Here is a 22879-nt window from a genome sequence, read left to right as displayed (position 1 = left end):
TAATATAATTGCCTGCGTTGATGCTTGGCTGGTCGGTATCGTTATACAACGAGCAAAGCCTATTGGCGTGGTAAAGTCACTTAGCTAGCATTGGATGGCTAGCGGCTAGCAGCTAGCATTGGATGGCAAGCGGCTAGCTGTTAGCATTCGTTGGCTAGCGGCTAGCATTGGATGGCTAGCGGCCATGGCCGCCTAGTTATAGTTGAAAGTGGGGGTGCAAGAATATTATTTTTATTAAATTTTTTTTTTTTATAAAATTTTTTTTTTTTTTTTTTTTTTACAGGCAAGGGGTGGTTTGGAGGGTGTCCGGCACGACCCCCTCCATGGCAGACTTTTTTTTAAATTTAATGAACCTGTACGTGCAATTTCCTGCAATATAGAGCCTTCAATCTTGACCAATAAAGCTGCTCTTTTCACTATAAAACTCAGTTTATATTGCAGTATGATAGCCAATTACTATAATAATAATATATTATACTGTATATACACTGTATATTGATTTTTCGCTCATTCATTTTTATTAAATCAATCTCCTTTCAAATAGGCCAAGTTTTTAATAAGAAAGAGAAAAAAGATATATTTCCATTACCTGTAAATCTTGTGTCTCTTTCTCTCCTTCTCTGCCTCCTCCCTGAGTCTGCAGTGCACAATCATGACATCGATCTCAAAAAAAAAAAAAAAAAAAAGTAAAAAAAGAAAATGGAGGCCCCTCGTCACTATAGGCCCACGGGCCGCGGCCGTCGTTAATCCGGCCCTGCTCGTCTGCCATATAGATAGCGATAACGTTTGGAAATGAAGTCAACGTCATCCAGCTGAGCTCACACCACATATCTAGATAACGTTAGCTAGCGGCTAGCACTAAAGCTAACGCCAACCAGAGAGGGAAACGTTATTATTATTTATTCGAGGAAACCGTATGACCAGATCGCAATTCGGGACCGTGAAACACTTTTATGTATTGCGTGGTAGAACCGTAGAAGTTCTACTACCACTCAATAGTAACTTATGTCTAACATAATCCTTTTATTTGAACAACTTACTGGAAAAGCCTGCCTGCCTGCCACCAATATTATGACACACTCTGTGGGCTTTGATATTTACACTGACTCCTGCAGCCAGACTGCAGCGCTGTGAGGCAGTGAGCCAAGGTCTACGCGCTGGAGATGGGAGGAACTGGATCAAACCATAATGGGGCAGGGGGGGGGGGTTCGCAATCTTTGGAAACTTAAAAACGTGTTATTAAGTGTCATTGCGTATTATTAATTTGATTGAAATTACGTAGTTATGGTTAGATTTATATATTGGGGGGGGTATATCATATTTTTCATATGATCAAAAAGTCGTGGAGCAAGATCATATCCTTGCTCCCCCAAGTTCAAAATTGTACATTGGACTATTGACAAAACCATACTAGGTAAATTACTGTACATTGGCAAAACTGTACATTGAGGGGGGGGGGGACACTGTACAAACAAACAAAATTGTACGTTGGACTATTGACAAAACCATACTAGGTAAATGACTGTACATTGGAGGGGGTTGGGTTAGGATATTTACAGGGGCCAGTGTTGAATTGCAGTCTCCCGTAGGTGTCCCTTGAGAGAGGTTTTGAAAGTGGGTAGTGATCCACATTCCTTTACAGCTTTGGGTAGGGCGTTCCACATTGATGTGGCATAATTGCGAAACGTGTTTAGTCCCTTATTTGAGCCGAATCTGGGTTTAACATGATTTGTGGAGCTCCCTCTGGTGTTGTGATCGTGGTATTCACTGACCTTTGGGAAGTATTTTGCCATGTACATGGGTACCTTGGTCGTGTAGTGTATCTTGTAGACCAGGCCCATTGCAAGTTGCTGTACTCTGTCGTCTACTCTAAGCCATCCTAGGTTGTCAAAGTGGGCAGGGGTGAGGTGGGTTCTAGGAGTAAGGTCAAGCAGTAGTCTGACCAGTTTGTTTTGAGATGTTTGTAATTTTGTTTTTAGCGCCTTTGAGGTGCTTTGGTACCATGAGGTGCAAGCATAGTCGTAGTACCCCTGAATGAGTGCTCCTGCCAGAGTCTTCAGGGTATTCTTGTTTACCAGAGAGGAGATCCGGTACAAGAATCGAGTTCGTTGGTTGACTTTTTTTATTACATTGGATGCCATTTTGTCACAGGAGAGATTAGATGGAACCCAGGTAGGTAATTTCATCTTTCCTTGTGACAATATTGTCACCCACTGTAACTGAGAAGCTGTCGGTCTTGCTGAGTTTGTTATTTGAACCGAAGAGAATGGACTCTGTTTTGCCCATGTGTAATGATAGTTTGTTATCAGCGAGCCATATGCAGATTCTGCCTAGTTCCGAGCTGAGGGTTTTTTCAACCTGTAACTTGTTCTTGTCAGAGACCAGCAGGGCTGAGTCGTCCGCAAACAGGAACAAGTTGCAGTCACAAGCTGACGACATGTCATTTGCATAAATTAGGAACAGTAGCGGTCCTAGTATGCTTCCTTGTGGAACACCACAGCTCACTGTGAGGGGGGGGGATAGTGTTGTCCAATAATTGTCCAATTATCTAGCAGTCACTGTCAATGTGCGTCAACTAGATCTCCCCATTGGAAGGGTGCAGGCGATCAACTGTTTCAATCCGAACTAAAGGAAACAATTCAGACTTTGCTTGAATGTTATTTATTAAGGATGTCATGTCCAAACACTCAAGCACTCTAATATTACTAGCACACAGCCACCGGGTGGTCAATTAGACAGCAGGTAGCTAGTCACTAGTTAGTTTACTCAGTCAGTTAACAGTTAGTTAACAGTCAGTAGTAGTAGTCAGTAGATTATTAACCTATAATGTAAATGGGAAAGAAAACAGCATTCAATTAGCCACATGTGCTATGCATATACAAATGATAACTCGAACATAAACAGCGCATACAAGAGACAACAATGCAACATACCGTTAGCCAGTTAGATCGCCTACAGGGCTTTTCTCATTACATGCCTATGGCCATGGCCGCCTAGTTATAATTGAAAGTGGGGGTGCAAGATTTTTTTGTTATTATTATTTTTTGTATTACATTTTTTTTATTTATTTTTAATTTTTTGGGACAGGCAAGGGGTGGTTTGGAGGGGGTCCAGCACGACCCCCGCCACAGCAGATTTTTTTAAATGTAATGAACCTGTACGTGCAATTTCCTGCAATATAGAGCCTTCAATCTTGACCAATAAAGCTGCTCTTTTCACTATAAAACTCAGTTTATATTGCAGTATGATAGCCAATTACTATAATAATAATATATTAATATACATATACACTGTATATTGATTTTTCGCTCGTTTATTTTTATTAAATCAATCTCCTTTCAAATAGGCCAAGTTTTTAATAAGAAAGAGAAAAAATATATATTTCCATTACCTGTAACTCTTGTGTCTCTTTCTCTCCTTCTCTGCCACCTCCCTGAGTCTGCAGTGCACAGTCATGACATCGATCTCCAGAAAAAAAATAAAAAAAATAATAAAAATATATAAAAAAAAAAATGTAGGCCCCTTGTCACTAGAGGCCCACGGGCCGCGGCCGTCGTTAATCCGGCCCTGCTCATCTGCCATATAGATAGCGAATGTTAACATTTGCAAACAAAGTCAACGTCATCCAGCTGACACTACATATCTAGATAATATGACAACGTTAGCTAGCGGCTAGCACTAAAGCTAACGCCAACCAGAGGGAAACGTTGTTATTATTATTATTATTAGAGGATTTACGGTATGACCAGATGGCATTTCGGGACGTGAAACACTTTTATTGTATTGCGTGGTAGAAGTTCTACCACTCAATAGTAAAGACATGTCTAACATAATCTTTTCTTTGAACAACTTACTGGAAAATCCTGCCTGCCACAATGACACACTCGGTGGCCTTTGATATTTACACTCAGCCTACCTGCAGCGCCGTGCGCCACTGTCTGCTGGGGGTGGGAGGCACTGGATCAAACCATATGGGGGGGCAGGGGGGGAGGTCGCAATCTTTGGAAACTTAAAAACTTGCTATTAAGTGTCATTGCGTATTATTAATTTGATTGAAATTACGTAGTTATGGTTAGATTTATATATTGGGGGGGGATATGTCATATTTTTCATAGGATCAAAAAGTGGTGGAGCAAGAACATACCTTTGCTCCCCCAAGTTCAATAGTGGGAGAGCAGATGCTCCGAGTGCTCTATTACGCAGGCGTCTATGCCTATGGCTATGAGTGTCTCTTAAATAGTGCGTCACGCAGACTCTGAATCAGCCCACCTGTTCACAGTTTCCGTCTCCAGGAGTCCCACAGTCTGCAGTAAACGCCCACTAGGTGGCACCAGATGATAAATAATATTTGTATAGTAAGTGCCTCTATAATAATAATAATAATATCTCTGTAGGAAGGGCGCTGGATAATTCTCCACCCATTCTGCAATCTGTTAATAACATTTTCAATCAACCAAATCTCAAAAAGATCGCTAATTTTGTTAGCTTACATGCTAATATGACTGGGATTTACCATTATAATAGTTAGCATTGCGGCTAGCGTACAGAAGATCGCTAATTTTACACTACAAATCGGGATGATTAAAGTATTTCTATTCTATATATGATACCAGTGCCTTATTAGCTAACTACACATAAGCTAACAAAATTAGCAATATTTTTATGAGACTAAACTCTTTGTTCTTGGTGTTGATGTTGGTTTTGTTTCATCAATAAATGACGCAGAATACACTGTGAAGGTATCTTCATAGCAATTGTGTTGCTGTTGGTTTTTGTTTCATCAATAAATGACGCAAAATAAACTGAAGGTATCATCATAGCTTATAGCTAGCTTCGATACGTGTGTGTGTGTGTGTTTCGCGTTGAAGTTGACATCACGGCACCCTCGCTATGACGACCAGCTACACTGACGGCGGGTACTACAGCAGTGGAAAACGAACGAAGTACCAGGTACCAAAAGCGAGTAGAGTAGAGTCGAGTAGGTATTATGCAGTGGAAAAGCACCATAACAGTCCTATTACCTCCTGCTGTGGAGCCTTGGTGCCAGTGCCAAAGATGCAGCCATTTTTTAGTCAAAGGTCATCACAGGGGGCTCCCAGTGTGTTTCCGCAAATCAATGACCTTGTGGCTGTGCGGCTCCAGCTGTGGAAAGAAAATAATAGCATGGTGACTCTTAGCGGTAAATTACCCTTTGAGCAAAAGTAGGTGAGCAGCAGGGGCAGGTGGTGAAAGCCATTTCCAGACAATTTAACAGCACCTTGGGAGGGAGACGTTCTCCCCTGTGGTTTCTGGCTGCTGCCTTTGTCCCCATCATACCTTCACCGTGGAAGCCTTCTCCCCTCTGGCCCTTCTTAGAGGCTAGTAGGGCTGACCTTCGAAGCTTTTTTTGGCAATCGAAGCTTCGGGGCCGAGCTTCGATTTTAATTCGAAGCTTCAAAAAAAAATATAAAAAAATATTTTTTTTAATATTTTTCTTTTAATATTTTTTTTTTTTTTGTATCTTATGTTGTGGGACTTGTACAGCACTTTCGTAAACGTTGTTGTTTTTAAATGTGCTCTATAAATAAAGTGGGTTGGATTAATTAATTAAGTAGCCCCTTTCGTGACTGACGCATCCAACAAGATTTCACTCGGCTGTGTGATTTAATTCAAGGTGGATCGCTGTTGTCGTTTGAACAACTTCAGATTTCATGGGAACTACCAATCCCCCAAATCAAGAATGTTTAAGATGAATGAAGTAAGATTTTGATTATTTGAAATATGGCCTGTGTAGACTAAACTATGCACAGAATTATGTCAGTCTACAAGGTCCGGATTCTACATGGTCCGGCAATGTAGACCTTGTAGACTCCACTACAGACCAATTATCAGTGAATGTTCATGCATTTTTAAGAAGGGCAACTTCCACAAAAAACAAAGAACTCACCAAAACATCTCAGTAGCACCTTATCTAAATGTTATATTTCATATATGGAGATTCATATTTATTTATGTATTGCATGCATTTCTACATTTTATTTCCTATTTTGTTTATTCATCCCAGTATCTTTCTTTCTTATGTGTGGAATTCTACAAGGTGCGCGCACACACACACACACACACACCTACACACACACCTACACACACACACACACACACACACACACACACACACACACACACACACTTACATTTAGTCATTTAGCTGACGCTTTTATCCAAAGCGACTTACAAGTTCTGTACGACAAGACAGCAAGAAGGGTACAACTCTATCAGCTGAGTAACAATGTTCATCAAAGTGTTGCGTGTTACAGTGTAGGTTAGTTTATTAGGACAAGTGCATGACAGTAAGGTTAGTCACGGTTAGATTTTTATTTTTATTTTTTTATCATTTCAGATAATGGTTGAAGAAGTGAGTCTTTAGTCGACGGCGAAAGATTGGACGGGATTCGGCTGTCCTAACTGGGATGGGTAGTTCACACACACACACACACACACACACACACACACACACACACACACACACACACACACACACACACACACACACACACACACACACACACACCTACACACACACACAAATCGAAGTAAAAAAAAAAAAATTTGAAAAAAAAAAATTTGAAAAAAAAATTAATATATATATATATATATTTTTTTAACTTCGATTTTTTTTTTAATGTTCGAAGCTTGTGCCATCGAATCGAACGTTCGAAGCTTCGAAGCATTTAAGACAGCCCTAGAGGCTAGCATCACTGGCTGTTTCCATAAAAAAAAGGCTGAACGTCATGTTGAGAGTTTAACCTTAAGAAGAAAAAAATATCCATAAAAAGGCAAAAAGCAGGGATTATGTATTTGTTCACAGAATAGACCTGAAAGCTCATCAGATTATTTATCACAAACTGTATAATTGTACATGAAATAATTTACAACAAATTACATAGTGCCTCTTTAACACACACAGACCACTATTTGATTATATTAACTATGAATTATTTCACAAATGGAAGAGTTTGTTACCATCTGCAATAAGAATATATATCATCTGTTTTTATCTAATACGATAACATTTTCAGTCTGTTCACCTCATTCCAATCATTTTGATTGCAGTAAAATTAGATTGTCAAGCAAAAATATAAAATATATATATAAAAAGAATAAATAATATATATGTATATATTTTTTTTATGGATTCTTGGCTCCAGTGTATCAAGAGGTGTTTTGCAAGAGGAAGTGCGGCGATACAGTATACATAAATGCATTCTACTTTTTTGGTCCTACCTCTATTGCATGCAAACTTGAGGCCAAAAACCTCAGAATGTATAGGGTAAAGGTAAAACAAAACAACGTGTATACATTAGAATGTTTTCTATCCATCACATTATTTTCAAAACTGAATTAGATTTCTAAATATGCAAAAAAATGAAATGTCTACCAGCATTCCAGCGCTTCTCTCTGACTGGCAGGCTGGCCTCAGTACCATCTACAGTACATCCCCTCCTCCAGCTCTTCTCTCTGGCCTCAGTACCATCTACAGTAGATCCCCTCCTCCAGCTCTTCTCTCTGACTGGCAGGCTGGCCTCAGTACCATCTACACCCCCTCCTACAGCCCTTCTCTCTGGCCTCAGTACCATCTACACCCCCTCCTACAGCCCTTCTCTCTGGCCTCAGTACCATCTACAACCCCTCCTCCAGCTCTTCTCTCTGGCCTCAGTACCATCTACATCCCCTCCTCCAGCTCTTCTCTCTGGCCTCAGTACCATCTCAAGTTCAAGTTCTTTAATAGTTGTCATACAGAAGTACAGAATACTTTCATACAAAATGCTTCTTACTGTTACGCTCCAGAGACTGTGCTAGACAAGATAGTATCAAATAACATAATAACATAATATAGCATGAATTTAGAAGAAGAAAATGAGGTCACAGTGTTCGGTATAGACATATGTACAATGTTCTGAGTTACCATATAATATACAATACACAATACTATGCAGTGTACTAATGTACAGTACTATCTAGTGCAAAGCAGAAATGGGATGAGGTACAATTTTTGGTACAATTTACAGTAAGGTGTACGAGTTGTAGTGCAATCCTTCATCCATAAATATAAAGTGTGGGGAGTGGGTGCTACAGTGTGTTTGTTTAAAGTGGGTGTGTGCTATAAGTGTGTGGAGTGGGTGCTACAGTGTGTTTGTTTAAAGTGAGTGTGTGCGTGTGGATGTGTGTGCTATGTGCGTTTGGTGGTTGTTGTTGTGTAGTGTTCATTCATTGTTCGTTTAGCAGCCTGATGGCCTGGGGATAGAAGCTTCTTCTGAGTCTTTCTGTGCTCGCCTTGAGACTCCTGTAGGCAGTTGTTCGGGTGACTGGAGTCTTTAATGATTCTCTTAGCCTTGCCCTTGCAACGCTTGTAGTAAATGTTCTGGAGGGTGGGGAGCCCCCCTCCAATTGTGCGTTCGGCTGAACGTGTCACTCTTTGTAGTCTGCTTTGGTCTTGTGCAGTGCTATTCCCAAACCAGGAGGTGATGTTGCCGGTCAAGATGCTCTCTATTGTACATGAGTAGAAGTTCTTAAGGATCTTCTGGCTGACTTGGAACTTCCTTAGGCGCCTGAGGAAGTAGAGGCGTTGTCGTGCCTTCTTCACAACACTGTTAATGTGTGTGGTCCATGTCAAGTCCTCGGATACGTAGGCTCCGAGGTACTTAAAGCTGTTGACTCTCTCAACCGGTGCCCCGTCGATGCTGAGGGGGCTGTAGTCCTTGACCCCCGACCTCCTGAAGTCCACAATCATCTCCTTTGTTTTGCTGACGTTCAGGGAGAGGCTGTTTTCCTGGCACCATCCCGCCAGGACCTTGACCTCTTCTAGGTAGGCCCTCTCGTCGTTGGCAGAGATCAGGCCCACCACCACTGTGTCGTCAGCAAATTTGACGATTGTATTGCTACTCCGCTGAGCCACACAGTCGTGTGTGTACAGGGAGTAGAGGAGGGGACTCAGAACACAGCCCTGGGGGGCCCCTATGTTGAGGGTGATGGATGAGGAGGTGCAGTTGCCTGCTCTCACCACCTGGGGTCTGCCAGTCAGGAAGTCCAAGACCCACTGGCAGAGGTCATAGCCCAAGCCCAGGTCCCTGAGCTTGGCTATGAGTATGGAGGGGACTATGGTATTGAATGCCGAGCTGTAGTCGATGAATAGCATTCTCACATAGTTCCCCTGCCTCTTGTCCAGGTGTGATGCTGCTGTGTGCAGCACATGGGATATGGCGTCCTCCGTGGACCTGTTGGGGCGGTATGCAAATTGCAGGGGGTCCATGTTGATGGGGAGGGAGGAGCAGATGTAGCCCTTTACTAGCTTCTCAAAGCACTTCATGGCTATGGAGGTGAGAGCTACAGGGCGGTAGTCGTTGAGGCAAGCAGGCTTGGATTTTTTGGGTACAGGGATAATAGTGGACTTCTTCAGGCAGGTGGGGATGACAGCCTGTTCTAAGGACAGGTTAAATATGTCAGTGAATACTGGGGCCAGTTGGTCGGCACAGACTTTTAGGACGCGGCCGGGGATGCCGTCTGGACCTGCTGCCTTCCTGATATTCACTTTTTTAAAGGTCCGCCTCACCTCATGCTCTGTTACCCTGAACACTGCGCCTCCATCAGCAGCCGACCCCCCCCCCCCCCATTGCCGAGGCTTGTGAGCTGGTGTTGTTATTACCAGCATCAAACCTCGCATAGAAGGTATTGAGGTCATTTGCTAAGGAGATGTCATTGTTCAGTTTGAGGGAGGCGCCTTTGTAGTCTGTCATCGTTTTGAGCCCCTGCCACATAGCTCTAGAGTCAACTTGTTCAAACTGGAGTTCAATTTTATCCCTGTAGCGCCGTTTGGCCTCTGACACTGTCCTCCTTACGTTGTATCGCGCCACCTTGTGGTCATTCATGTTGCCTGCCACTAGGCCGTCGTTGTATGCTTTGGTGCGCTCTCTCAGAGCTTCACGGACGGATTTGTCTACCCAGGGTTTTTGATTTGGGTAAACTTTCATTTTGGTAGTGGGGATTGTTTCTTTCACCCTAGTACAAACATAGTCCAGCACTGTCTCCGTGTAGACATTAATGTTATCTGTGTCGCGGAACACATTCCAGTCTGTGTAGTGAAACACTGACCGGATCGTATCCTCTGACGTCAGATCCCATTTCTGCACCTCTCGCGAGACTACGGGAGTACTTTTAATTCTCTGTTTGTACTTTGGTGAAAGAAAAATGGACGCGTGATCTGATTTACCAAAGCCACTATCAGAATGAGCCTTGTAGCCACCTTTAAATTGCGTGTAACAGTGATCTAGGATGTTACCGCCTCTGGTGTTGCAAGTCACATGCTGATAGAAGTCAGGCAATACCTTTCTCAGATTGGCGCTATTGAAATCTCCCAGTACTAAAATGGCGGCGTTAACGTTCGCCACTTGTATTTTATTTACCTCGTCGTGTAGTCTGGAGAGCGCAACCTTGTTGCTGGCTTGCGGTGGAATATACACTCCGATCAGGACGATCGCCGTTAACTCCCTCGGGAGGAAGAAAGGACGACACTTGATGGTTATATATTCCAGTTCTGGGGAGCAGTGGTTGGATAATTCCTTCACGTTAGTTGGATCGCTCCAATTTTTGTTAAACATGAAGGCAATATCTACACCCCCTCCTATAGCTCTTCTCTCTGGCCTCAGTACCATCTACATCCCCTCCTACAGCTCTTCTCTCTGGCTTCAGTACCATCTACATCCCCTCCTACAGCTCTTCTCTCTGGCCTCAGTACCATCTACATCCCCTCCTCCAGCTCCTCTCTGGCCTCAGTACCATCTACTGTACATCCCCTCCTCCAGCTCTTCTCTCTGACTGGCAGGCTGGCCTCAGTACCATCTACAACCCCTCCACCAGCGCTTTCCTCCTCCTCCTCCTCCTCCTCCTCCTCCTCCTCCTCCTCCTCCTCCTCCTCCTCCTCCTCCTCCTCCTCCGAGACAGGGTTACTGATACCCGGCCAACTGTCGTTTTCTACCTGTCGCTGGTCAGGCTGTGTGACGACTCGTCATGTGTTTAATGTAAACAAAAGGCAGCCACACGGACATAGCTCTCTTCCCTGCCGTTATTTTTATGCATGGGAAACAATATAAGTAATTATATTTGGAGTCAAACAACTTGACTAGTTATGTGTGGCTGTTTGTGCAACATTTGTGGCACCAGAGTAAATGGGATGTTATTTTCCAATATCACACGTCACACCTACGGCTGGACTGGTAATCTGGCATACCGGGCATTTTCCCGGTGGGCTGACGCATCTTGGGGCCGATATAATGATAAGAAAAAAAATAAGAACGTTTGGTCAACGACCAGCCCATAAAGCAGGGGCAGCGGCCCATTTTATTAATTTTCTATACTGACACTGGGCTGGCCCAATCACATCTCTTACTAAGCCCCACTCCTCACTCTCTGTCCTCTCTCTCTGTTTCTCGTATCAGATCAGATGCCGCTCAGAGGCTCGCAGGGAGGTAGTGTGTGTGACATGCCATGGTGACGATGCTGATGATTCATTCAATTAATGTCGATAATAATATGTTAACATACTCGTAACGCTATCATAACGTGAGACCGTCAACTACTGCTGGTGGTCTCTCAGTCAGTCGATTGGCATTGTTTTTGTAGTTTGGCTGCTACTGTAGCATAGTTCCCTAAGTCAGCATCACGCTGGCTAAGCCCAGGTTGCTGCAAGTGACCTGCAGGGACGCGAGAAGTCCGCGGGGAGTGGGGGTGCTGAGATATCGATCGTTTTTGATAATTTTTTTTTATTTATTTTTTTATATAAAATTTATTTATATTATTTTTTTTTTTATTTTTATTTTTTCATGCCACTGAACTTAGAAGCAGGCCAGGCCAGTGTTTCTGATTGGGGCGGCGCGATAGTTAGATAACCTAAGTGGGGAACAACCAGGAGATCACTGTGACAGAGAGTAATGCAGTCTAAACAGTCATAAATCTTTAATTCAACTTCAGCCCTGATCATAACCATTTATTTTTTGATTTTTTGTAATGTCAGATAAAAAAGTACTCCCACTTTTCTGAAAAGAGTTGGTGTTAAATCTGACATTACAAAAGATCCATCAAAATCTGTGTTGCTGCTAATCATTGACACATGCCTAGCCTGTAATAATCCCCCCCAGAAAAATGTACTTTGCATTTGATATATTGAAACTATTTTACTTTTTGTGTTTTTTTTAACAATAATTTGTGATGCCATCACACAAACTGGCATTTAAAGGGTAAACATTCAAAAATGTATTGAATATGTGTTTTCTTTTCTTTTTTACAATAATTTGTGATGCCCATCACAAACACTGGCATTTAAAGGGTAAAAATTCAAAAATGCCTGCACCAGAATGCAGGAAATTAAGTTTTTGTAACTTAATTGTGTGTGCGTGTGTGTGTGTGTGTGTGTGTGTGTGTGTGTGTGTGTGTGTGTGTGTGTGTGTGTGTGTGTGTGTGTGTGTGTGTGTGTGTGTGTGAGAGAATGACGGACAATTGCTTTCTGTGTGAGAGAGAGAGAGAGAGAGAGAGAGAGAGAGAGAGAGAGAGAGAGAGATAGAGAGAGAATTAAGTACATTTACTGAAATACAGTTGTTCTTAATTTTCTCACTTGCTATATGAGAATGTTAGTTATTATGTTCTCAATGCCCCTTGCATTGTATGAGTTGTGTGGAAGCGTTTGCTAGTTCTAGTGCTATCCCTTTCTACGTTCTCAGGTGGTACTTGGTGTAAAAAGTTTGAGAACCACTGGACTAGAGGATACTATGATGAATTGAAAATGGGGGACGGTCCCTGATGTAAACAAGACGAAAGTCTTTCTCTGGTCTGCATCCCCTTAACAATTGTATGTATTGAGCTGTACTGTACTGTACCCATTCTGCAATCTGTTAATAAACTTTTCAATCAAACTTTTCAATCAAAACCGCTGCCCAACTCCGCGCTCTGAGCGTTCTGATGCACACATCACAGCCCAGCTTACCCCACCTGGCTGTTGCGCCCTCCCTCTGCAATTCGTTCCCCGCATACATGATCGCCGGCATGCAAAAGGTGTTCGATCACCCTCCCGGGGGCTCGGATAGTTCTGCTGGCTTGTTCATATATTCCTTTACTGCGAATTCAGCGTCCCAAAAGTTAACTATCCCAGGCAGGGCGCAGCCGCTGTGTCTATTTTTTTTACCAACGGATTTCCAGTTCCGCGTTGACGCTTCCAGGCCGCGTCTATTCGAATCCCAACCGGTTCATGCGTCGGCTACACGCTGATAATAACACTGCATTATCGAGACAGCGCCCCTATGACGATCTGAATGAATTCCAAGAGTAGGGTAAATCTGCAGTGCCGTTCCGCTCTGTGACATGAGTAGCCTCGGTTACAAATTTGGAATAAAATCCAAAACAACCTTGCAGTTGCAGTTACACTCCCATCCAGCAGGGGGTGCTGCAGCCCCCCTTCTCGCGTCCTTGCCTAGGTCCATATCGTATCATCATAATATTATTAAAATCATTAGGATAAGGGTTCCCTTGATAAAGATGAACGAAAAGGCTGTATAATATACAACACTTGAAGCTCAACTGCAACTTCTCAACTTATTTTCATATGGTGGTAACTATTAGGATATGGTATGGATTACTTACTGTTATTACTATCTGTGGTAGCTCTCCACCTACACAAATAGTTTTTTTTTTGCTGATGTGCTGTCCATTGAGCAATGAGCATGCACCTTCACGTGATAGGCACATTAACTGTAGGTCAAACTCCCCAAACAAACAAGCACACCATTGATTTAATTGCCATATAAATCACATACAAAGATCTAACTATTACTGTTCTCTGAACATGAATATAAAACAAAAATGTGATCTATTAACTGTGTAAGCCTTATGCAATATTCATCATTGATATTTGGATACTTGAAATCTGTATGAACTGAGTAGTTAGTATCAAATTAAATAAGATGGAACAGCTCCATGCATTAATTGAATTAAAGAAATTACCAGTATGGTATTGTTTAAATTGTACAGCTTTTTGCACATCTTTTTCAGGGAATTCCAACCATTCTGGACCTGAATGTACCAGTTAATTGTAATCATCTCTCTCTCCTTATGTCTAGTTGAGCCAGGTTGTGGAGGAGAGAAACAGGCTGTAGACTACTTTGCCTGTCCTGAGCCTGCTATGATGCAGGTGTTTTTACATCACCAATTCACCACCCAAAACAAGATTCAGCCAAGAGTGAGTGAGTACAATGGTCCACTTGCACTGGTACACTTGTCCATGGCACTTACTACCCAGCTTTGTAGTGGTTTGGGGGAATAGTACAGTAGGTACGCATAAATCAGTCTCTCTAGACTGTCTGACATAATTAGCATTTTCCCCCCCAAACGTTTTCAAGAGTAAACATCCTAACCATGCCACAACAGCAGTCATAGTGTATATTTTCAGCAATATGTTTGTTTACCAATAGGTTAAAGTGTTATTAGTGAGATTTTAGTTTTTGAAATGTGTTGTGATCGCGAAAATCCGCCATTTTGAAAAAGCGACCATCGCTGAAACATGGATATTGTAGTCATTTTGAGAAGAGGACATCCAAAGCTTTCAATGAGCGTTGGAATTTTAAAAAACTACACTTCCCAATGGCCTCTAGCTGCCTTCAAACAAATGACTAGTGTATGAATTTCTTTTATTTCTCTTATTACTTTGGATTATATACCACAAAACTGAACGTTATTGGCATATGTTGGAGCGCAGTTAGTTTGTCTCCCCTATTTTGAACATTTAGCAACCATACGATTTAAAATCAGTTTAAAATGGCGGAGCTGTTGCAAGAATAAAAAACCTACTGTACATACAGTAGATTTCATTCTCTGTTCTTCATGCACGCCTGGTGATACGAAATCCAAATTGAACTCTGCCATTGGAAAGAGTAGATTTGGCCCGATCCATAGTGTGCAAGTTGGCTATAATAAGGTAATTTATAGGCTTCATATTCTATATTCTATAATAATATTTCAAATTGCATGGGTCCGGATGGCAGAATTCAGTACTGTATCTACAAAACCTTCTGTTTAATCACCTTCCCTTTATTCATTTCCTTCGATTTTTTTGTACACATGATCTCAATAAGGTACTGAACTAGCTCAGTGGCAGTTTCTCATGTCTGGTAATTTTTAGCATGGTGTTATTCACTGTCAAATATGCAAAGAAAAATCATAATTCATATTCTCCTTTGTTTCATCACAATTTAAGCAAGCCTAGTAATAGACACAATATTTCTAACACTGGGAATACATTCACTGAGGTCCATAGATGTCCCTAGATACCAAGAACATGCAAATGGACCTTGTAGAAGTGGAGCAATATTCCATTTACTTAGGTATGTATTTTAGGCGGATTTTCAGAAAATAGGGCTCCGGGCTTAAGAGGTTAAGGGGACCGCAAGGATGGTGTACGGTGTCCGACCGATTGTGGTGGGCCGGTCTGTGCCAAATATGCCAGGGCAGATTTTTTGTCCCAGTCCAGCCCTGGTCACACCTATGAAACACTCGTTGGTTCGTTCATCAGAATATTCGCCTGTGCCAAAGCAAGACATAATGAGCTGAAATAGTCAATTCTAGACAGCTAACCTTCATGAAGTCAATGGAATAGACTAGAACGTAACTGTTGCATTTCATTATGCTTGACAGATTTAGAATTGACAGCTGTCAACTCGCAGTTCCTCTCTATGGTGTTACAGTGAGTATATCTTGCCCATTCTCATCACCTCTCTCTCTCTCTCTCTCTCTCTCTCTCTCTCTCTCTCTCTCTCTCTCTCTCGCAAGTGTGACACAAACTCCTCCTGATGTGAAAAATAGTTAGATGAATTATTAAAGATGAATAGTTCTAATTATACAATGGCATGCAAATTTCTTGATTCTGATTGGCTGAAACAGTGAAGTTGCCGGTTGTTATTTAGTATAACACACTCCATGTGACCCCAGATCCCTCCCACAACCGAATTACTTTATTTTCTGAATTTGTCTGAATCAATCCGCCATATATAGAAAAATGGAAGTATGAATAGCTTTTGAATGAATCCTCCAAAAAAGATAGTCAACTGGAATATGTTAGTTTGTTACATACACATGGATTATGTAATAAATGTCATGACTCATTGTATAAAAAAAAAATAAAAAAAATGGCAGATGTGTAGGAATGCAGTAATCATAGCGTAGACGGAGTTGTGTTCCGATGCAAAAACACTATTTTATTACGCACTCTACTGTCGCACAAACAACACTTCCATTCATCTTTCACTCGTCTCTCTTTAACTACGCCATCCCCCGCTAAGGGTCACGGGAGATGTAGTAAACACCACAATAGGCTAGAATGCTGTGAATTATGTCCCAGTAGCCACTACACACGTCCCCCCATAATTCACAAGAACTGGCCCCAAAAAACGGCCAGGGGCTCTGACGACCCGCCCAAAACGACTCCGGTACCCCTGGGCAGGCACAGGAGACCGAGGCAGTGGTAAAGCAGTAGGCTGACACTTAACAGGCCTCGGACGGCAGGTCCGGGGGTCCACTGGAGCTAGAGTAGGCGTCGGGACTGCCCTACCAGGGGGGCGACCGCAGCGGTGCGGTTGGGCCAACTCAATGGAGCGGTCCAAATCCAGGTGAGCAGGCTTCAGGCGATCCACCGAGATCCATTCTTCACTCCCCCCCATGTCAATGACAAAGGTCTTATCGCCTGTCTTCACAACCCGGTAAGGACCATCGTAGGGTGGCTGTAGGGGGCCTCGATGGGCGTCGCAGCGGATAAACACATACCCGCTGCTTGCAGATCAAGCGGGACACGCACCTTCGGGACGCCGTGGCATGAGGTAGGGAGGGGCAAGAAAGACTTGGCCTTGTCCAGCAGAGCATCCTGCTGTTCCAGTGCTGACCAGGAGGCCGTAACACAGGGAAGAAAATCCCCTGGGACACGGAGGGGTTGGCCGTATACCAGCTCAGCCGAAGATGAAAGAAGGTCCTCCTTAGGTGCAGTACGGAGTCCCAGCATCACCCAAGGAAGTCTGTCGACCCAGCTGTCGCCCCGGAGATTGGCCTTAAGAGCAACTTTCATCGACCGGTGAAAGCGTTCACACAGGCCTGTGGATGATAGGCCGTAGTGCGGTCGAGGGAGACACCCAACTGCTGGGTAATGGAGGTCCATAACGCGGAAGTGAATTGGGCCCCTCGGTCAGAGGAAAGATCAGAGGGAACACCGAACCGGGCGACCCAGGTACTGATGAATGCGCAGGCCACGTCAGCTGTAGTAGTCGCAGTGAGTGGGACAGCCTCCGGCCAATGGGTGGCCCTGTCTACCATCGTCAGAAGGTGAGTGTACCCCCTGGAGGGAGGAGGGGGTCCCACCAGATCCACGTTGATGTGGTCAAAACACCTCTCAGGGACATTGAACCGGTCCAACGGGGCCTTAATATGCCGATGGACCTTCGCGCGTTGGCATGCCAGGCAGGTCTTGAACCAACCCCCAATGTCAACCTTCATCCTGGGCCAGACGAATTTTGCTGCCATAAGGCGCTGTGATGGTTTTCTGCCCGGGTGCGAGAGGCGATGGACAGCCTCGAAAACTTGTCATCTCCATGCATGTGGAACCACTGGCCATGGCTGCGCCATAGATATATCACATAGCAGCGTCGTGCCATCATCAATGAAGGGGACATCCGCCAACCGGAGGCCAGTAACCGCTGTCCTGCATGCCTGGATGTCTGGGTCTGAAACCTGATCCGCAGCCATACGGGTGTAATCAATGCCCAGGTGGACAGTACCGATGGCAGCACAAGAGAGTCAGTCAGCCACGGGGTTGTCCTTCCCAGCCACATACTGGATGTCAGTGGTGAACTCAGAGATGAAAGCCAGAGGGCATTGTTGCCTGGCAGACCACGGTTCTGACACCTTTGCCATAGCAAAAATCAATGGTTTGTGGTCTACAAAAACAGTGAAAGGGCAAGCCTCCAGCAGGAAGTTGACTGCCAAGTACAGGGCGAGGAGCTCATGGTCAAATGTGCTGTACTTATGTTCGCTGGAACGGAGTTGTCGGCTGAAGAACGGCAGGGGTTGCCAAATGCCATTGATCAACTGCTCGTAAACGGTTCCAACGGCATAATCCGAGGCATCAGTTGTCAACGCCACGGGAGCCTCAGGCACGGGGTGCGTCAGCATGGTTGCGCTCGCAAGGGCCTCCTTGGTATCCGAGAACGCCTTTGACATGTTGTCGGACCAAGCAATGGCATGCTTGGGAGTCTTGCCCTTGAGAGCCCCATACAGGGTTAGGTGGGCACCCTGAGGGATGAACCGATGATAGAAATTCACCATCTCCAGGAACTCCTGCAAGGCCCCAACAGTGGTAGGGTGTGGGAGCTGCAGCACCGCTTCCACCTTTGCTGGCAATGGGACCGCCCCAGCAGTAGTGATGTGGTGGCCAAGGAAGTCCATGGCAGGCAGTCCAAACTGACACTTTGCTGGGTTGATGATTAATCCATGCTCTCTGAGGCGACTGAAGAGGAGACGGAGGTGTGTTAGGTGTTCTGCCTTGGTTGTGCTGGCTACCAGGATATTGTCTAGGTAGACGAACACGAAAGACAGGTTGCGCAGGATGGCGTCCATTAACCTCTGAAAGGTCTGAGCAGCATTTTTTTAGGCCAAAAGGCATCCTCAGAAATTCAAATAGTCCAAATGGGGTTATAACTGCCGTCTTGGGGATGTCCTGAGGGCTAACCGGCACCTGGTGGTATCCTCTCACCAGATCCACCTTCGAAAAAACAGACGCGCCAGCTAGGTGGGCTGAAAGATTGTGTATGTGTGGAACCGGGTAGCGATCAGGTGTAGTGGCGTCATTAAGGCGCCGGTAGTCGCCACACAGATGCCAGCCGCCGTTAGCCTTTGGAACGAGATGGAGAGGCGAGGCCCAAGGACTGTCGGAACGACGAATGATGCCCAGTGCCTCCATGGAGGCAAACTCATTCTTAGCGATGGTGAGCTTGTGTGGGTCGAGACAACGAGCCCTAGCATGTACTGGTGGGCCTTCTGTGGAGATGTAATGCATGACTCCATGCTTAGTGGCAGCGGACGAGAAGGTGGGTGTTGTGATGTCCGAGAAACTCCAACAGGAGGCGGGAGAAATCATCAGCGGGCGAGACGGCGCTGGACAGTGTCATTGTGGCTGTGTCACTGTGCTCACATGCCAAGGAGCCGAACGTCTCAGCATTGACGAGCCGGCGATTCCCCACGTCTACCAAGAGACTGTTGGCGCAGAGAAAGTCAGCGCCTAGGAGGGGAGTGGACACCTTGGCCAACACAAAATCCCAGGTGAAATGCTGGTCAGCAAAACATAATGCCATGGTGCGTTTGCCAAATGTAGGGATCGCACTGCCATTGGCAGCTTCAAGGCCGGGGCCCCGTCTCGCTGAGTGGAAGTCCTGAGTGGACGCCGACAGCACGCTCACCTGGGCACCCGTGTCACATAAAAAACGGCGGCCGGAGAGTGAGTCGTGACGTACAGCAAGCCTGCAGGATGGCCAATACTCACGGCTGCTAATGAGTGGCAGCCAGTGCGTTTCCCGACCCACTGTAGTTACATGGTGGCAGACACTTCTTAGCTTTGTTCCCAAACTTTGCGTGGTAAAAGCACAACCCCGACGGCCTCACCCGGCGGGGCATAGCCACGGCAGAGATAGAGAGTGGTTGGAACTAGGGATGTCCGATATTATCGGCCTACCGATATTATCGGCCGATATCGGCATTAAAATGTGATATCGGAAAATATCGGTATTGGTTTTCAAATCTTTTTATTTTTATTTTTTATTTTTTTTGCATTTCTATAACCTTTATTTACCCAGGCAAGCAAGTAAGAACCAATTCTGATTTTATTTATTGTCAAAAGTTTGCATAATGTTGTGTTAATTCCACAACAAGAGATATGTAATGTTAATTACCTGAAATTATATATATATCGGTATCGGTTGATATCGGTATCGGAAATTAAGAGTTGGACAATATCGGTATATCGGTATCGGTAAAAAAGCCAATATCGAGCATCCCTAGTTGGAACCCCTGCTCATCAATGGTGTAGGCCGATGCTGCCAAACACCTCTTCCCAGCTGAGAAAAATACATCCGCTTCTCTAGCTAGCTGACGAAAGTCAGTTTTGATGGAATTAGCCATAGGTAAACAAAACATAGTCTGGCAGCTGTTGCAGGAAAAGTTCTTCTTCAGTTGACATGTTCGATATAATCTCCGAAATACGTCCAAGAGAAAATCAGGGTCACCAATGTAGGAATGCAGTAATGATAGCGTAGACGGAGTCGTGTTCCGATGCAAAAACACTATTTTATTACGCACTCTACTGTCGCACAAACAACACTTCCATTCATCTTTCATTCGTCTCTCTTTAACTACGTCATCCCCCGCTAAGGGTCACGGGAGATGTAGTAAACACCACAATAGGCTAGAATGCCGTGAATTATGTCCCAGTAGCCACTACAGAAGTTTATTTAATTTTTTTGTGTCAGATTTGATTGATTGATTGATTGAAAATTGTATTACCAGATTGCAGAATGGGTACAATACAGTACGGCTCAATACACACAATTGTTAAGGGGATGCAGACCAGAGAAAGACTTTCGTCTTGTTTACATCAGGGTCCCCCATTTTCAATGCATCATAACATATTATGACATACATGACATACAGATAGACAGTACTGCTACATCTATACATTTATGACATACCAGATTTACAAATACAGTACTGTTTGTGATACAAGAAGAGTCTAAAAAAGAGAGTATATACATTTGACGAAGAAACTGTACATTGGAGGAAGTTAGTAGGTAGGAGATTGGTAGGTGGGGTGGAGGGGGGGGGGGGGTATTTCGTATAACACACTCCATGTGACCCCAGAACCTCAATGTAAATAAACCATAATCACCCTACAAAAACACTATTGTATTTGTAAATCTGGTATGTCATAAATGTATAGATGTAGCAGTACTGTCTATCTGGGTTTAACATGGTTTGTGGAGCTCCCTCTGGTGTCTACTAGTGGATATACTATTGGATCTACTTTCTCTGTGGATGGTTTTGTGAATAAATCTCCATTATGCTTCAATTACTGTGTTTATTCTATAGCAATAAGGTTGGGTGAATTCAGCCATTGTATAAAAGACATTACACCACTTGTAGTCGTGTGTTATAGGAATTAGATCATGCCTAGGGGCAGGGCCGCCTCAGGGGGTGTGCGAGCAGTGCGGTCGCACAGGGCCTCGCGGGAAGGGGGGCCTCGCACAAAAAAAAATAAAAAAAAATAAACAAAATATATTTTTTATTTATTATTATTATTATTTTTTTTTTTATAATTTTTTTTTGCGAGGCCCCCCTTCCCGCGAGGCCCTTTTTCATCACAGACCTAAAATCTAGTTTTTCTTATATGCTTATATATTTCACATTAGACACGTTTGCTCTGAGGCTCTGCAGGCAGCAGAATTGGTTTCAATGAGGGGAGGGGTTACAGGTAAGGTAGCGTCTGTTGAGTTCATTGTGTGTGTCTGTGTGCGTGCCGGGGGGGGGGGGGGTGGCGTGAACCGACTCATTGCCAGACGTGAGCGATTCGACTCACGCTCACGGCAATGAATCGGCTCTTATGAACGAGTCGCTCATGACCGACCCATCACTAGCGTCTGACTATTTCGCGCATGCAGCATTGGAGGTTATGCCAGCCAAGATGAAGAGGACATCGTTCCGCAGATGGACTGAAGATGAAAGTTGTTGCATGTTAGACAGTTCAGTCAGGCTAGCCATCCCGGCTAAAGACAGGGACAGCTAGTTAGCTTTAGCTACGTTATAATATTGAGTGCTAACGTGTGGTTCAGTCGGGATATAGCCATGATGATGTCGGCTAGTAGCTAGCTTAACTAAAGGCTAACTAGAGTTAGCTAACCTAGAGACAGCGGGTGCAGCATTGTTATGCCAAGATGAAGAGGATGGTCGTTCGGCAGATGAACTTCGTCAACTCCACGCGGTTGTCTCCATCCTCTTGGACGTTTGGTGAGTTTTTAATGCACTCTATTCTATTCCCGCCGTGGATATCTCTCGCTCTCTCTCTTTCTCTCTCGGGAGCCAAACGGGCCGACTAGCTGTTGTAGTACTAGTAGCTAACGGTGTGTGGCCTGGTGTCAGCACCTGGTATCTCCATGCTCAAGTCGGCTATAGTCCGCGAGGGACTTGTTGCCGGCACCGCTATGGTAAACACCACTCTGTAGTGGGACGTGTATTGCCTTCTTTTTCCCTTCTCTCTTCGTATGAGAAGAGGAAAACACAGCGGCTGTCTGAAGTGTTGGCCTGTATTGCTTTTCTCACGTTGTACAGTTTTTCAGTGGTAGCCGCATAGCTTGCTTCTGCGTTAGCTAATGGTTAGCGATAGCTGGGTTGAGCTAACTGTTAGCCAGTTAGCTGTTTAGCTACAACGTTAGCTGCCGGCTGCGCTCGGCTGGGAACGTTAGTGTGATGCTATCAGTTAGCCTAGAGTTAGCTGTTAGCTTGTGCTACGACCATTGACATTAGCCGTGAGAATAGCAGGGGGCCCTGGCACTCTGAATACGACATCATCTTTGACAGAAGATGTAGTCGGGCCTGCACCATGACAAGGCACCGGCCATAGCTTCTTTTTGTCCCGCCAGCGAGAGGCCTTTCGTCAACGTGGAGACCTGTGTTGCAGCCTTTCGCCCTGCGTTCCTTGGTGCAGGTAAGATTACATTACCCCACTCTTCCTTCCTTCCCCTCCTGAATGTTTTGTTAATAACGATGTTTTTTTCCAGGC

Source organism: Notolepis coatsorum, assembly GCF_963971535.1.
Source record: "Notolepis coatsorum genome assembly, chromosome: 3".
In the NCBI taxonomy this organism is placed as follows: Eukaryota; Metazoa; Chordata; class Actinopteri; order Aulopiformes; family Paralepididae; genus Notolepis; species Notolepis coatsorum.
Note: the sequence above shows the minus strand (reverse complement) of the source record.